General features: G+C 49.5%; 1 protein-coding gene across 2 annotated transcripts in view; it reads left to right on the top strand.

Annotated features, from left to right (window-relative positions):
• Positions 1-14491: 14491 nt before the first annotated feature.
• Positions 14492-15563, top strand: part of SMAD5 (SMAD family member 5) — a 57635-nt gene continuing 56563 nt past the window's right edge. Inside the window, exon 1 of one of the 2 annotated variants that reach the window (XM_045820628.1) lies at positions 14492-14606. The gene's annotated coding sequence lies outside the window, so the exon portion shown is untranslated. The other variant, XM_045820619.1, reaches the window with a different exon arrangement.

Raw genomic sequence — 15563 nt, 5'->3', positions numbered from 1 at the left:
GCAGGGAGGGGTGTCATGTGAGCTACCCTAGAATATTTAAACAGTCGCCTCACGGATGAATGGAATTAGACCCATTCTGTGGATTTCCAGAGCCTTTACTTCCCTATCAATAAGGGGTGTGAGTTATAGGGAAAGGGGGCGCCCGCTGCAGACCGAGCCCAGTGCTAGCTTCCAGGGGTACACTGGTGAACAACAGGCTTCTCTGACTCTGTGGAGCTTGTAGTCTAATGAGGGAGACACCCTTTAATCACATAGTCACGGTTCTGAATACAGAAGAACGAGTGGACATAGGTGCTCGGAAAGATGAACGAGTCCCAGAGGACCGACCACAAAGGAACCGCTCTAGACTGGGGGCCTGGGGGGTGGAGTGCGGAAGGGCTTTCTTAAGGAAGCAATGCAGAGATCTGCAAGGTGGGTGGGAATGAACACCCTTGCAGACCCTCCAGACAAGAGAGGGGGCTGCTGTGGGCTAGGGGGCCAGCAGGGAGGATGGAGAGAAGTGGATGGGGGCAGGGCAGTGAGGAAGACAAAAGAAATGATTTCCATGGAGACACATGTGAGCGCTGCCACCACTACCTGTCCCCAGCCCCCTGCCCCCCCCCCCCCAGTCTCTGAATAAGTCACCTGGAAACAGATGGAGGGTGAACTTGTCAAGACTAAAACATTTCTCACGGGACCGGATCCCTCTCTTTACTAACGATTCAATCCTTTACTAAGAGAGAAACTCAGGGTTGAAGGGACTGAAGTGTCTGCTGATTAAGAAGCAATGACAAATTAAGATGAAGAGGATCTGAAGTGAACATGATAAAAATGTGTGCTTGACTGTCTCATTTCAACCTTTGTCCTTTTTGACTGGACAGGAACCTGACAGGCCAGACCGTCTGGTTCAATGCCGTGTACTCCTTGTCCGGACTCTCGGGCCTTCTTCCTTCCTCAGGAAATGCAGCTGTTGCCCACGGGTTCAGACTCTCAGGCCCTTTCCTCCGGTTGACTCTGAATGCCCCCTTCCCGTGCCACCCGCACCCCACCTCCAGCCTCCTCCCAGACACTCGGAGTCCTCCTCACAGTCCTTTCATGAGCTGCAGGTCTCCCGTCCCATCCCACTGTCCTTCCATTTAATTTTCTGTGTCCCAGAAGGACCCTCTGCCCTGACTCCCCCGGCTGGAGGCTGGAAGTCATGGGAGAATAGGAAGCCGAGGTTCCTGGGCTCTCGCCACCTACCCACCCCTGCTGCCTTTCTTCCTCAGGGGCCGAGCTCCCACTAGAGCCAAGATCTGAGGGGCTGCCTGGGGGCCGGGGAGGGCGCTGTGAGCATCCGAAGGTGCCCTCTTGGATCCAGGATCTCAGGGCTGTTTTGGCCTGAGCAGTGGCACAGGGCACAGGGCACAAGGCCTGACCTGGTAGAGAACCCCACTCACTGTGAGTTCTGCTTCGAAGGGAGCACGTATCGCCCACGGAGAGCCACCTTCCAGCCTCACAGTGAGATTCCTAGTCTGTCATCTTCGTTCATGGGTCAGGGGCCCAGTGTGTGCGGTTCTCCTTGTGGGGGTGCTGGGATGATCCAACAGGAAGGAGGCCTTGCTCCTCTGGGTTTCTGGATGATGAGATAAGATGTGAAGAATTCCCTTTACTACGAGAGGTTCTTAGGTTCTTGGAGATCAGGAGTGCTTCCACCAGACAGACCCCCTGTGCAAAAGCGCACAAAGCTCTGCTTGTGCAGCAGGTCCCAGCTACAAAGGGCCGGGGGGGCGGGGGGCCTTGGAGCTCCCAGGTAAGCTGGAAGGTAGTCGGCAGGTGGGGCTGCTGAGTCCCTCTCTCCACACCAGGTAGAGCAAGGGGACCTGGCCTCATCCTGGGGCCTGTTCCCAGGTCCTGGCTGCAGAGAATGAGCTACTGAACAAACACCTTCTTTTCCTTTTGGGGGGCAACCCCATTAAATAGGGGCCCTTCCTCTCTACTGTTGGGGCTCCCAGGCAACAAATTGTCCTCTAGGTCCAGAGGAGAGTGAAATGCTATTTCCAGTTCTTTCATAAGGGAAATGTTTACAGAATTCACTCTGTGGTCTTGAACCAATATGCTGACCCCTGACTGGCCAGCCAGACCCAGGGGCCTTACACACACACACACACACACACACACACACACCCGAAGGGCCTGGAGACCTACCTCTCCACTGAAAATTTGTCTGGGCACCAGCCTTTGCTGGAACACTGACCCGGTCAAAATAAGTGAAGTCTCCACAATTCAAACAAACAAACAAGCAAACAAAGTCAATGTCTTTTAAGAGAATGGGAGCAAAGTGGAGCCCCAGGTGGTCCAAGTCCTCTCTGCCCACTTAATGCATAATCCTGCCCCAACTTGGAGGACAAACGGGATTGTTTTCCCTGTTAAGTTGGGGCATTCCTCCTAGACTTACCCCTCAGGGTAGTGAGAGAAAAATAAAATTGCTTTTTGTATGTTTTGCATTAGAATTCAATTAACAAATGCTGTGGTCTACCGTGCACCGTGATGTACCAAGCAGTGCAGCAAAGAATCACACAGACATGTTCTTACCACTTCTCTGCATCACAGAAATAAGTCCGGGTGCAATAGCTCTTCCCATGGTGCTCCGTGGTGTCTAGTCATCTAGGCCCCCTATACTCCATCCCAGAAGGAAGCGACATTTAACACCTGGAAGGGAAAGAGCAGCATTTTCCGGTCCTCCTTGGGGCCTGTTTGTCCCAGACGTACCTTCCCAGCCCCTCTGACATTCCATCTCACCCCTGCCCTTCCCATCAGTTGCTGTGCACGTGAGTGGGGCCCTGGTCCCTACAGTTACAGGGTCACAGCAAAATGAGAAAGTGATACAAGCCTTGGGAGCACTGCAGGGGGTGGGCCTGGGGTGGCTGGGTGGTTGCAGCCTGGGCTTGGTTAGAAGCCACAGGTGAGACAGTGATGTGCTCCTGAAATGCTGGTGGAGAGCTTGTCCTATGAGTAATCCATCTTCCTGTCTCCTTCTCCTTCACACCTGTGCATCTCTGATGCCACCAACCTTGATCCTCACTGGGCAGGCACCTGCGGGAGGCCCAGCTGTGTCTTGTGATGCACAGTTAGGGGAAGTCTGAAGCAGCAGCCCTGGGTTGTCCCACCCACCTCTCCAGGCCACACCCACTTGCGCTCCCTGTGGAACAACAGTCTTCCCTCATTTTCTCATTGTCACTGCCACGCCCTCCTGTACCTGAGGTCTTCACACACACTATCCCTTCCTCTGCCTAGAAGGCTCCCCCATCCTCCTCCCCACCTAGACTTCACCCTCAATGAACTCCTGTTTGTCCTTCAGATCTGAGCTCCAGCCCCTTTTCGGCTGAGTGGTCTTCCCTGCCCCCGGTTCTGTGCGCTCATTGGCTCCTGTTCCTTTCCATACCTCGTGGTTATTTGATTAACGCCTGTCTCTCCTACTAGGTTATACGGTCTGTGTGGGCAGGACCCGGGTCTGTTTTTGCTCACCACTGTGTCTGGCATCTGCCACAAAGCCTGTCATGTTGCAAGCTATCAGTAAAAGTATGATGAATGCGCGCATGAATGAATAAATCCACGGATGCCTCCCGTGGGGGAAGCTGTCCACACCAAGCAGGCTCCCTGGCCCTCGCTTCATGTGCTGGGCTGGCAGAAGTGGAGTCCGGGAAGCTCGGGTGTCTGCCGTGTTCACGGCAACCTTGTCTGGAATGCCACCTGAACCACTGCAGTCCTGCAAGTGTGGTTTTGACTTGCGCCACGTGGTGCGAGTAGAAGCAGCCTCGTGGCTCTGCCCACTGTGGCCTATCTGAGGAGTGGTGCCCCTGCCAAGGCGCCAGTGGGCTGCGTGGGAGAGAAGCCAACGCTCTGTGAGGAGGCTTGGCATGAAGTTCTGCCCAGTAGAATTCATTCTGGGCGGTGGCAGGTTTGGGAGTTTCTCTTGGGAAGTCTGTCTACCAGGAATTCTGGAAAAGTGCAAAACGAGAAGGAGGTCATTTTAGGGTTGGCTAAGTCCCCAGTCACATCCTGAGCTATTGTTCCAGTAGCCCTGGGACCAGAGTAACTTCGTGGCCAGGGAAACCACACTCCCTGCCACCCTGCACCCAAAGAGGAATAAGTTTTTCTCAGTGTGTTTGTCCTTATTGTGTGCTGTGTGGAGAAATAAAAAGGACCTCTTTGGTGTCTCCTTAAGGCTGCCAAGAGCCTCTAAAAGTGGCAATTAGAAACTACTCAGCGAAACAAACCTATGTCTAGTGCCTGTTACCCTGATCCGCTCATGTAGCGGAGGGGTGTGAGCTGCTGCTGAGGCGGTCTGTGGTATCCTAGCGGTTCCAGGACCACTGGGGTCTTACAGGGAAGGACGGCAGCTGCTCGAAGGCCCGGCCAGTGTGTGCCTTCGTGGTGAGCGCCAGCACCCGAGGCGGAAGATCCTCCAGGAGTCCATGCGATGTGGGTGCTCGGGTTGTCTGGGTGCCTCTGGTTACTCCAATCTGTCTGTGGCTCTGTCAGTGTTGTGAAGACAATAAAATCAAGCAGGGCGTGCATATATCTATCTCCCCGAGAGTGGTTTTTGACCTCCAAAATGAATTCCAGACACGTGATGACGAGACGAGTAGAGGGAGGGGAAACGTGCAGTGTAAGAAGCTCAGCTCGGCCAGTGCAGGTCCCAAGAATCAAGAGGGCGTTTGGAGATCATCTTATTGGGGCAGACCTGAGACAGAGCCATGGGTGGCTGTCTTCCTGGCCGACCGCACTCCATGGGAGCAGGGACTCTGCCTGCATTTTCATTCTAAGCATTCCCAGTGTCTAGCCGAAAGCCTGGCACATAGCAAGCAGCCCAGAATCATTTTTTTTGAATGAATACATGAACCAGAAGGGAGGTTTCACTCATGAAACCAGGGGTAGGAACAGGGGACTGACTGAAGGAAGAGATAAGGGGAGAGTCAAGGAGAGAAGTAGATGTTCTTTTCCACTGATAGCTTTATCTCCGAATAACCTTATTTTCATGAACAAGTAGAGGACTGTATGGAGCCATTTTCTTACCATTATAGTGCATGTAGCAGAAACGCATCCGGCAATCATAAGCAAGTAAGATAAATATGTAACCTATAACGAAAGCAGGTTTCTTTCCTGTGGTCCTGAAACCAGAAGCAGTTCCCAGATGGCTTTTGCTCAGACCCCAGAGACACCACAGCCAGGACCACATTGAAGCTGAGACATCTCGTTTCTGGCAGAACGACCTGACAGTGGCTCCCACTGTTCCAGCTGCGACACATCCAGGGCAGGAGACTTCGTAGCCTTCTTACCTCACGGGTAAAGCTTCTGCACCCTGGTTTTCAGTACAGAGAGCGATAGTACTCTTACAAAAGCAGGTTTGCGGAAGCTACACCGATGAGATCAACACGCGCCTGTGCTCCACAATGGACACAGTGCACCGCGTGACTCGGGCGGCCAGAGTTGACTTAGAGGAGCTTAACTGATTTGATTCATCAGTTCAAATCACCTTTAATGTGGCACATTAGTAATGCCACCATATTGTAAGTGATACATCCACAGAGGCATTAGTCATTACACAAATAGAATTAATAGGTTTCACTACACTTTAAGATAAACATGTTGGAACAGTAACTCCATTCACTCAGGGCCTTTTGAGCTTGCTCAGGGCCCTTACCTGACTGTTAGAATAAATACAAAGTTTTATGGCTTCCTCGCTCTGTGTGACTTCACCATCATCAAATGCCACATATTCAGTTAAAAAATCACAATCATGTCCATTGACATATTTATTTATTTATCTGTGCATTCATTCACTCTCTTACTTAGTAACCTATTGTTTTTTCCCGGTTCAGTTCACAGAGTATTGTGTTTCCCTAGCTGTTATCATAGGATTCGGCAGCACCATTTTGTTAGGGTACAAAAGATTAGAGTGTTTTGGGGAGACTGAGGCGGGGGAACAGGCATCATGCACAGTGGTCAGTGCAGGAGCCAGGGTGTCAGACTCAACAGGATTTGAGTTCCAGTCTATCTCTGGCGATCCATACACACAGGAGTTGACTTTGTTTTCTTATCTGTAAAGTGGCTGTGAAATCCCTCACATCGCACCACCCTATGTTGTGTGCGTGGGTCTTCCTTCTTCTGCAGCTTCCATACGCCTCACCTCAAGAAAAGCCCCTGGAGCAGCAGGAGGCCTTGTGAGGGAGGAATTCAAGTTGACCTGGGAAGGGCCGAGAGGACAGGCTGAGGGGAGGGAACGTTTCCTCCAGAGGTTGCTGTGAAAGCAAAGGTGTGTTGACGGGGATGTGATGGACAGCAAGTTGGGAGCCCTGGGGACAGCAAAGAAACCAGTCTCCTGCCAGGGGAAAGGAGGGCGGTAGAGGGGGAGGTGGGAGGAGTTAGAAAGGACTGGCTGGTGGGAAGCAGAGAATGTAAGACTTTCCAGAGTGCACGTAGCAAGGAATGGGGCCTAGGGTACAGAATATTCCACCCAAATTCTGTTATATTTTTTAATGATCAGCAAAACATGTTGGAAAACATCGATTGTTAAACAAACAAACTAACTAAAAAAACAAACAAACAAAAATAACAGTAAACGCCGTCCAGGGCAGAGAGTTAGAAACATTTCTGGGAGCCGTCAGCCCAAGTAGGTTGTAGAAATACGCACATTCACACCAGCCAGCTCCTCAGTGGCTAGTGCCTTGGTTTCTTCATTTATAGAAAGGAAGGTGATAATGTTGGCGATGATAACTACATTGTAAGTTTACTGTGGTGCTTAATAGGTAAAGCACATTGCTCTGTACTTAGCATAAAGCACCTGTTTGGTCAATATTAGCTGTTATGCTCGTAGATGTCTGGCAAGATGTTATGTTAACTTACTGTTTATTTCTGTTTGTGCAATTTCAAATAATTTTTATTCTTTTTTGCATATTCTCTATAGTTTGGATTTTTTCAATAAACATGCAACATTTTTGTAAAGACTATGAAGCTGTTTTTTTTAAATCCACACTTAGCAATGAAACGTTTCAGGAAATATAGTCTAGATGGAGGCAGCTCTGCCTGTACCAACCTTTCCAATGTTGGTACTGAATAGTTTAACCCTTCCGCATTTCAGAAAAGGGTCTTTGTGTTATGTTTTCATGGCTGAATGGCCTATTATCTGTGGAAGCTTTTTACAAAACCAGGGGCTCCTCCACTGCAAATACCTGGGCTTGCAGTTCTGCAGTGACAGATCCTGATACTCAAGTCTCTGACTCCTCCACATTTAAATGGTCAAGGACCTTGAAGACAGAACACAAGCAAACACTCCCTAGGAGACTGCAAGTTTCCCCAGGGCAGAGCAAGCACCTCTCTCCTTTGTGTTACCAGTACTTGACACAGTGTCAGGCACACATTAGGTACTATATCAACATTTTAAGTTGACTGAATGAGTGAATGAATGAATGTTAATTATGAGGGCTGAGTTTCTGCGTGGGAGGTAGAGCGAGGGACACCCTATCACATACTACAATTTAATTAGGAAATTTTAAAAAATGAAATGGAAATGAAGTGATTTTGTTAGAAGCAGACATAAAATGAAAATTGAAGCAGGAAGTTGATCGACTCTTTACTGAGGGCATACAGCCCTTCAGAACCTGATCTAAGTGTCAAGGACTCAGTTGGGATGAGGAGCTTAATTCCAATGGGGAATACAGACTTCGATCAAGTCATGACATGTGAGAAGCGAGTCCTAAGAGGGAAGGAGCTGGATGCTTTGGAAGAGTATACTGGGGGCCCAACCCAGATGGGGTGGGAGGGCAGGTGGAGCAGAGGTGTCCATGGAAGGCTTTTGTAAAAGAGGGACAATTAAGCTGAGACCCAGCCTGATGAGGAGTGAGATAGGTGACGAGTGGTAAGCAGAGCATTTCAGAAGTTACCAAGGTGGAGAGTGAGAGCAAGCAGAGGGAAGCACATGTGCAAAGCAGTGGGGAGCTGTACAAAGCAGCGTGCACCCAAGTTGGGGAAGAGCTGGTGGCACGTGTGGGACAGAAAGAAGGCCAGCGTTGGCAAGGCACAGGTGAGGATATTGGCAAGGGCAGGGTCCGTGTCACTCAGGGCAGGGCCACGGTAGCGAGTTTGACTTTATCAGATGGGAAGACCTTGAACCTTAAGACCATAACCTTATTTTCATTTTCAACATGTAATGGTTGTCATGTGATCAAAGACTTGGAGCGAGGCTGAGTGGAAGGAGAAGATAGTACAGGTGAGCAAAGAGAGTGTGTGACCTGGAGACTAGGACTTGGACCTGGCTGTCCGTGGAGAACAGACATGGACAGAGTGGGTAGATGTAAAATATGGTTTGAAGGTAGAACCGATGAGACATGTTGCTGGGTTGGAAATGAGAGGGCAACTGACGGAACCTTGCCTACTGCATGGAACCCCAGCCATGGCTCTTCCTCATGTCCATGCTGCCCCCCCCACCCCCATTCATGGGTTTCTTTTTCTACCAAGTACTGATTACCATACACCATACTAAACTGTACTTGTTTTCATATTTTAAAAAATTGCCTGCATACTCTATGAGAGCTGGGAGTTTTGGTCTGTTTTGCTTAGTGTCATGTTTCTGGTGCCCAAAACATGCTTGATGCGCCCCGACTGGCTGGTGTGCCTCAGTAGATTGAGTGCCAGCCTGCCAACCAATGAGTCGCCTGTTCGATTTCCAGTCAGGGCACTTGCCTGGGTTGTGGGTCGGGTTGCTAGTGTGGGGGCGGGGGAGGCACAAGAGGCAGCCACACATTAATGTTTCTCTCCCTCTCTCCCTCCCTTCTCCTCTGTCAAAAATAAATAAAAAAAATATTTTTTTAACCATGCTTGATGTATAGTAGGCATTCCCTAAATATCTGTTACATTATCAGAAGAGAGAGTTAATACATGAATAAATACATGACGAGAGACAGGGATAAGTGAAGAGTGCTTTCGTTGGCTATTGCTGCAAAACTCCCAGCCCCAGAACCTACCTCAGCAGTGAACTGCAACAAACATTAATTTTTCCCCACTTAAGGGTCTGTGAGTCAGCTTGTGTAGTGGAGTTTCAGGCTGCAGGTCTGTCAAGTTAGGCTCCAGAGTCTGGGTTGGGATCAGCTCTGCTCTACGTGTATTTTTATCCTCTCTGGACCAATGGCTACCTGGTCCATTCTTCTAAGGGTAGATGACAAAGGCATGATCGCCCAAGCCATCCATCAAGTGCAGTTAAAGACTAGGTTCATGTCATGTCCACTGGCCAAACCAAAATGGCCAAAGTCAACATCAAAGGGGTCAGGAAGAACATGCCACCTTCTCTAGGAAAAGGTACTGCAAGGTCACTTGGCAAAGGGTATAACTGTGTGATTCCACCACATGGCAGGAGTAAAGATTTAGGACAATAGTCCAATATACCACAGATGACTGCCGGGTATGAGCTGCTATGTGATGGACCTGCCGTTTACCAACATGGCGGAGATTGGAGCAGGGCCAGGTTGGGGAGGAAGAATGACAACCACCAGGAGCTCAGATCTGGACCTGATAAATCCAGCGAGACTGCCAAGTGCAGATGTTATCAGAGATGGAAGCAAAACTAGCGAACAAAATCAGACTGCATAGGCTGACATAATGGGGAAGTGCAAGGCGGATCTGCAGCCCTCTGGGCACAGCAGGATTGAGGGCTTCTCTGTGTATCTTTGGCTTCACATCCAAGCAAAGTCCCCCTACGTGGTGGCAGATGGTCCCTGGCAGCCTGGGAGTCACCCTCACCTTAGCAATGACAAGAAGAAAGACTTCTTTCTTTCAACATCCATACGTCAGTCTAAGGAATGATATGTGTCACCTTGCTTGGCCAATATGCCCATCTACGAACCAATCACAGTGGCCTGGCTGGTGGAGAACTACGATAGCCCTGCTGGGCCACGTGCCCACCTCCGCGGTGGCATGTCTGGTGCCGTGGTTGATATAGGAGGGTGATGGTACCATACAGGGGGCAGGAGAAAGGGGACTAGAGAGCATCGCAGCCAGACAAAATCCCAAATCTGGAGTCCAGTAGAGACATTAAGAGGGTAGTTTAAGGGCTTGAAGTTCAAGTCCAAAATGGAAACAGAAATTTGGGGATTATCTGTGATAGATCGAACCACAGGCCTGAGAATGAGTAAGATCATTTATTAAAGTAGGAAGGGAAGAGGGTCTACTCTCAGATACAATGAATACACATTTTATGTAACAAGTGAATTTGCAAAGAATTTTTTAGAAGCTGCTGGCATGTCAATGAAAATACATGTTTTTAAAACCAACATTTGCATGGCACTTATTGCATGCCAGGTGCTATTCTGAGCACCTAACAAGTCTATATTCATTTAATCCTCCTAAAATAATTCTATTCAATTGATACTATTGCTATCTCCATTTCACAGATGAGGAGACTGAAGCACAGACTGGTTAAAAGCTTCTGCAAGTTCACACAGGTAGCAAGACAGTCTGTGTTCACACCAGGAAGTCTGGCTTCAGAGTTCTCCTAACTAAGATTTATGCAGCTGAAAGGCATCCTAGAGAACGTGAGGTTTCTGCTTCCTTCATCCCTCCCCAGTTCCACAGCACTCCCCGATTTTCACCTGCTGCTCTGGATTTGTGGCGGAGCGCACATGTGGTTTGGCTCTTCTGAGACTACGTCTCTGAGGATGAAAACTGAGAATGCAGAACTGTGGAGGTCAGCTGAGTTAACTTGGAGAGTGTTTGCCATCAGGAAGAACAGATGCTGCTTAAGTCAAGAAGAAATGAGTGTTCACTCCAAGCCCTGCTTTAGAAAGCCTCTTTGTTTTACGACCCTGGGTGCAAGCAACCCTTTTAATTTTGTGTTTTGGATTCCAGCCATGGGAGGCCCTCTTTCATGTAGCAGATGGCTAGAGATAGGCAAGCTGGGTCCCTACCCTCTCCATCAAGCAGCCTTCCCAAGAGAGGACTCTCCCAATTATGTTGCTCCGAAAAAGAGAAGATAACTCAAAATGGACACATTAAATTTGCACCACACATAAAGTAACCACTGCTTTAAGCATCTGCAAACATTTGGAGGTCAGGAAACCCTTGGAGGCTCCGACTAAAGCTATAAACTTGCAGAAAACTTGTACATAGGTATATACACAAAAATGTTGCATATTCATTCCAGGGGCTCATAGAGTCTCTCCTGTCCATCCCTGAAGCTTCAAGGGCTCTGTGGCCATGAGATTCCCGCGCTTCTGGTGGAGACAGCTGTCATTCTTTTACTTTCCTTTTCCTTTTTTCAACCCGGTCAGATTCTCAACTTCGAGTTGTGAAAATAAGGGTCTGTGGGTTATTAAAGAAACATTTCACATCAGAACACTCAAATTTCACTGGAAAAAATCCATTCAAATACTGGATGAAATCATGTTAGTGTATCCTCTGGCTGGCCCAAGACCTTGCTCCTGTTAAGAACTAACTCGAGGTTCTTTTGAAATTGTGACCTGATGTTTTCCTCTCTCAGATTGGGTCGTGGGTTATGTCTTTGCACTGTGTTTCTTGGGGGGCTCTCTCTTCTCGCAGCGTTTCCCAGTTTAGCTCTGGCTCCTGCACCGTTTCCCATATTAAGGGCTGGGGGTGGGTTGGTCTGGCAGTTGAAGAATATATAGAATTTTCAGAACTTGGAAAGACAGCTTTATTGTTTCCAGGGCACTGTCTGGAGGAGTGGCACAAACTTAGATCTATTTCTTGCTCTGATGTCCGCTTGCCGTGACTGTCTGAGGAAGTGGCTACCGGCTGAGTCTCCCTGATGGCTTGCATTCACTGATTTTTCTGTGCTGCGTGACCCCTCCCAATGTGATCACATGCTTCCAGTTCTACTGGGTGTGGACTGGTCATTTAGGAAGTCTTCTGAGCTTCAGCGAAGAGTAGAATTGAGATATTTATTAAGGATATTAAAACCAAAAACAATTTGCCTCAATTACCCTACATTTTAAAATAAAAACCTAAAATATGGAAAAACTGAGTTAATTCTTCGAGTTATTCATGTCTCATATTTCCTGACAATTACCTCCTTTCTGGATCTGGAAAATTCAAGGTGGGGGCAGGTCATGGACTAAACATTTAGGCTGGTTGTGTCCACCAAATGAGTAATTAAGCAATTACTGGAAAAATTCAAAGAAAAGGCCCATTTCCCCCCTAAACATTAACCCAATTAAAGAAAAACAATTTGGGGCTTAAATTGGGGTTTCTCAACCTCAGCACTGTTGACACTTGGAGCTGGATTATTCTTGCTAGAAGGAGGTTGTCCTGTGTCTCGTAGAAAGTTAGCAGCACCCATGGGGTCTACTCAGTAGGCGCCGGTAGCACCACCCTCCTCGGTGCCACAGCGGAGACTGTCCTCCAACATTATCACCTACGTGCGCAGGTGCCTGGGCTGAGGAGCGCAGGCCTCAGTTATCCAGACACAGGTTGGTTTCTCTACAGGCAGAGTAAAACTGAGTATGTATCTTATCTGATCTTTATCATATGAATGCTAAACTGAAAAGAGATGTGTCTTTTGATACCCTACAGATTATCTATCTGTTCAGATCATCTTGTTCTTCATTTGTTTTTAGGTCTCAGTTGATTGCCCAAAATGGGGACTTCCTTATTCTAGTTCTCTCGTGCTGGCAGGCCTGTTCATGTGCTGTGTGATATATTTTTGACTGTGTAGGTATTTAGTGATCTGTCTAATGTTCTATATCCTGGGAGGTCCGCATAATTGCTCAGTCCTGGGGGTGGGGGTTGGGGAGGGCTGTAGCTGGTGTGCTGCTAAAGTTCCCATTCCTTCCTTCTAGGTCATCATCTTCTCCAACGTATGACCTAAGGGGAGCCCACATAGCAACTTGGAGAGGTTGGAGTCTCTGGTTGATTTGATCAGTATGTGGACACACGGTTCAGGAAGCAAAACTGTCGGCTTTGACATTATAAATGTGTTTGTTGAAAGGCATCCTATAATCACACATTGTTCCTCTCATTTGTGCAGGGACTGTAAGACAGCAAGCAATTTGTTTTGGGAAGGACATTACTATCTGTTTGAAATAAGAAGTGACTCTAGTGTACAAAACATTTAAACCAACTTGTTATGTCTTGTAATACTCAACAAAGCACTCTGCAAACATCACTTCTGGGGGAAAAAAAGCATCCTTCAAGGCAGGGTTATAGGCACTTCTGGGAGTTGTAAACCCATGCAGGCTCCAGAAATATGTGCCTTCTAAGGACTGGAAAATTCTGAATTAACAACAAATAATCAGAGAGTGTGACAAAGAGTTAAAGTACACAGACTTTACTTTCACGAAGTTTATGATGTAGTAAAGTTTAAGATGCAGGCCTGAGATTGCAAACTGATGGCCAGCAGGCTAAGTTGGGACCATGGATTTGTTTTGCTTGGCTTGTTCAGGGTTGGCCTCCTGAATGTCTGAGAGAGTGTAACAGAGAGAAAGAATGAAAGGAGTTGCTAAACATATAAAACAAAGTTTTTCATTAAAATGCAGATTTCCAGCTGTTTTTGAAAAATCAGAAGACCTGCTAACATCAGGTCCTTATTCCTGCATTTCCCCGTGGTGACAGTTAAGGGGAGTGAAAAGCAGCTGCCCCTTTGATCAGAGCAAGCACCGGCTCCGGTGTCCACCCTGGCCGACGCCCCTCCTTCCCAGGACTTCCCCTGTCCCCATTCCACAGGGCCACCCTAATGCGGACTTCTGCAACATTTCGTTTGTCTCTTCACAGCGGGGGGGAGGGGGGGAAGGGAAGGGCTGAAGGAGCTTGGAGCAAAGTAGCAACTGTCCGCTGTGTGTGTCAGGTGAGATGACCCTGCCCCTGCCCCCACAGTGAAGGTGGCACAAATGGTCAGATTGGGGATATATTTTGAAGGTAGTGTTAATAGGAGCTCGTGGTGGATTGGGTTAAGGTGTGAGAGGATTAAAAATGACTCCATTTTTTTTACTTTATTTAAAAAGGAAACCTATAGTAGAATATTGGAAAATCGGTACTGAACTTTTAAAATAAAAACCATTATTTAAACGTTTTTCAGAAATGTTTTGGAGCTATTTTTTCACAAGAGGATGCTCTTCACTCAGATTTATATTACAAGTCAGTAAAAGCAGCAAAGCTGCACCCGACGATGATGTCTTTATTCACACTTTATAGGCCACTGAGAAAATCTCCAACTGTCCGTGTCCAGGACAATTATTTTACTATAAAGTTGGCTGATTTGGTTAATGGGGACCACTCGTGGCTACTGTGGTGGTGGGAGATAGCCGAACCCCCATCGCTGAGCCTGGCCACTGTGGCAATAAGCCTCAGGCTGATCGGAAACCAGGGTTGGCCGGAGCCGAGCCCAGCGTGGAGATCCCTTCGGCCGCCGGGACTAGGCAGCCCTGCCCACCCGCCCGCCCGCGGCGGTCACTCCGTGGCTTCTGCGCACGCGCCAGCCCCGGGGCGGGGGGCGGGGGGGAAGTCCTCGGCTCCTTCCCTCCCTCATCCGGGTTCTGGGCGAGCGGGCGCCGTGCGCGTGTCCCGCCGCCGAGCTGCTAATAAAGTTGCACTGAGGGGAAGCGCAGCGACGGCGCCGGGGAGTGCGCCCAGCCGGCCGGAGAGTGAGTGTGGGGCCCGTGGCGGGCCAGCGGGAGCAGGGGTTGCAGACTCTGCCCGGACGCGGCTCGCCCTCCAGCCCCAGTGGCCGGACTCGGGTCGACGCGGGGGCGTTCTGCCGCGGACAGAGCGGAAACCACCCGGGCCTGCGGGGCGGGAGGTAGGCCGAGTCCCGGCCTGCTGGGGTCCGGGCGGGCGGGGATGGGGCCGCCCGTCGGGTCGCGGAGGCCTAGCTTGCGGGCGGGGGCGGCCGGGGGCGGGGCGGAGGCTGGTCTGGGTCCCAGCGCTGCTGTGGACGGGGCGTTCGGACGCCCACGGGGCGGGGCGGGGGGCGTCCCAGGGCCCGCTTCTGTCCAGAGGACCGGTTTGTTTGTGCTCATCTGAGCACCGCTTGTGTACACCCTCGGTGCGTTGCCGGGCTCGGGCGAGCAGCCTGGTCAACTGCACTGCAAAGCTGTCCAGCGGCTCCAGGAATCCGTGCCGCCGTCGCTTTGTGTTTTAAAGATAAGGATCCAGGCTTATCGGTGGGAATTACGCTCTGGGCAGTCGCGACCTGCTACTGCACTCAGCTGGGTGTGAGACCTGGTTTCTGCCACTTGCCGTGCCAGTTTTCACCGCTGCAGAGATTTCTTCCACTTCATGAAAAACTTCTGCATAGCTGCAGGGAGAATGCCAAGCAGTGTGTTCGTCCTCATCGTATTCAGCCCCTGCCCGGGTCCTTCCCTTGGTCTCAGTACTCAAGATTCATATTCCAGTTTCTCCCCCTCGCCCTCCCCTTTTCCTCTCTTCCCCTTTCAGCTGCTGCTCTTACTACGTGGAGTTTGGAGCCTAAGCTTTGAAAACTCCCATGTGGCGGCCTTCTTTAGTTGGAGCATGCTCGGTAGCCAAAACAGATTTTGGTTGCAAAAAAGTGGGACGAGGATAGTCGGGTATTTGGATGTTTGCCCACTTCCTGACAAAAT

The sequence above is a fragment of the Phyllostomus hastatus genome, unplaced genomic scaffold, assembly GCF_019186645.2.
Source record: "Phyllostomus hastatus isolate PE091 unplaced genomic scaffold, TTU_PhHast_1.1 phas_contig_150, whole genome shotgun sequence".
In the NCBI taxonomy this organism is placed as follows: domain Eukaryota; kingdom Metazoa; phylum Chordata; class Mammalia; order Chiroptera; family Phyllostomidae; genus Phyllostomus; species Phyllostomus hastatus.
This window is presented reverse-complemented; position numbering and strand designations above follow the sequence as displayed.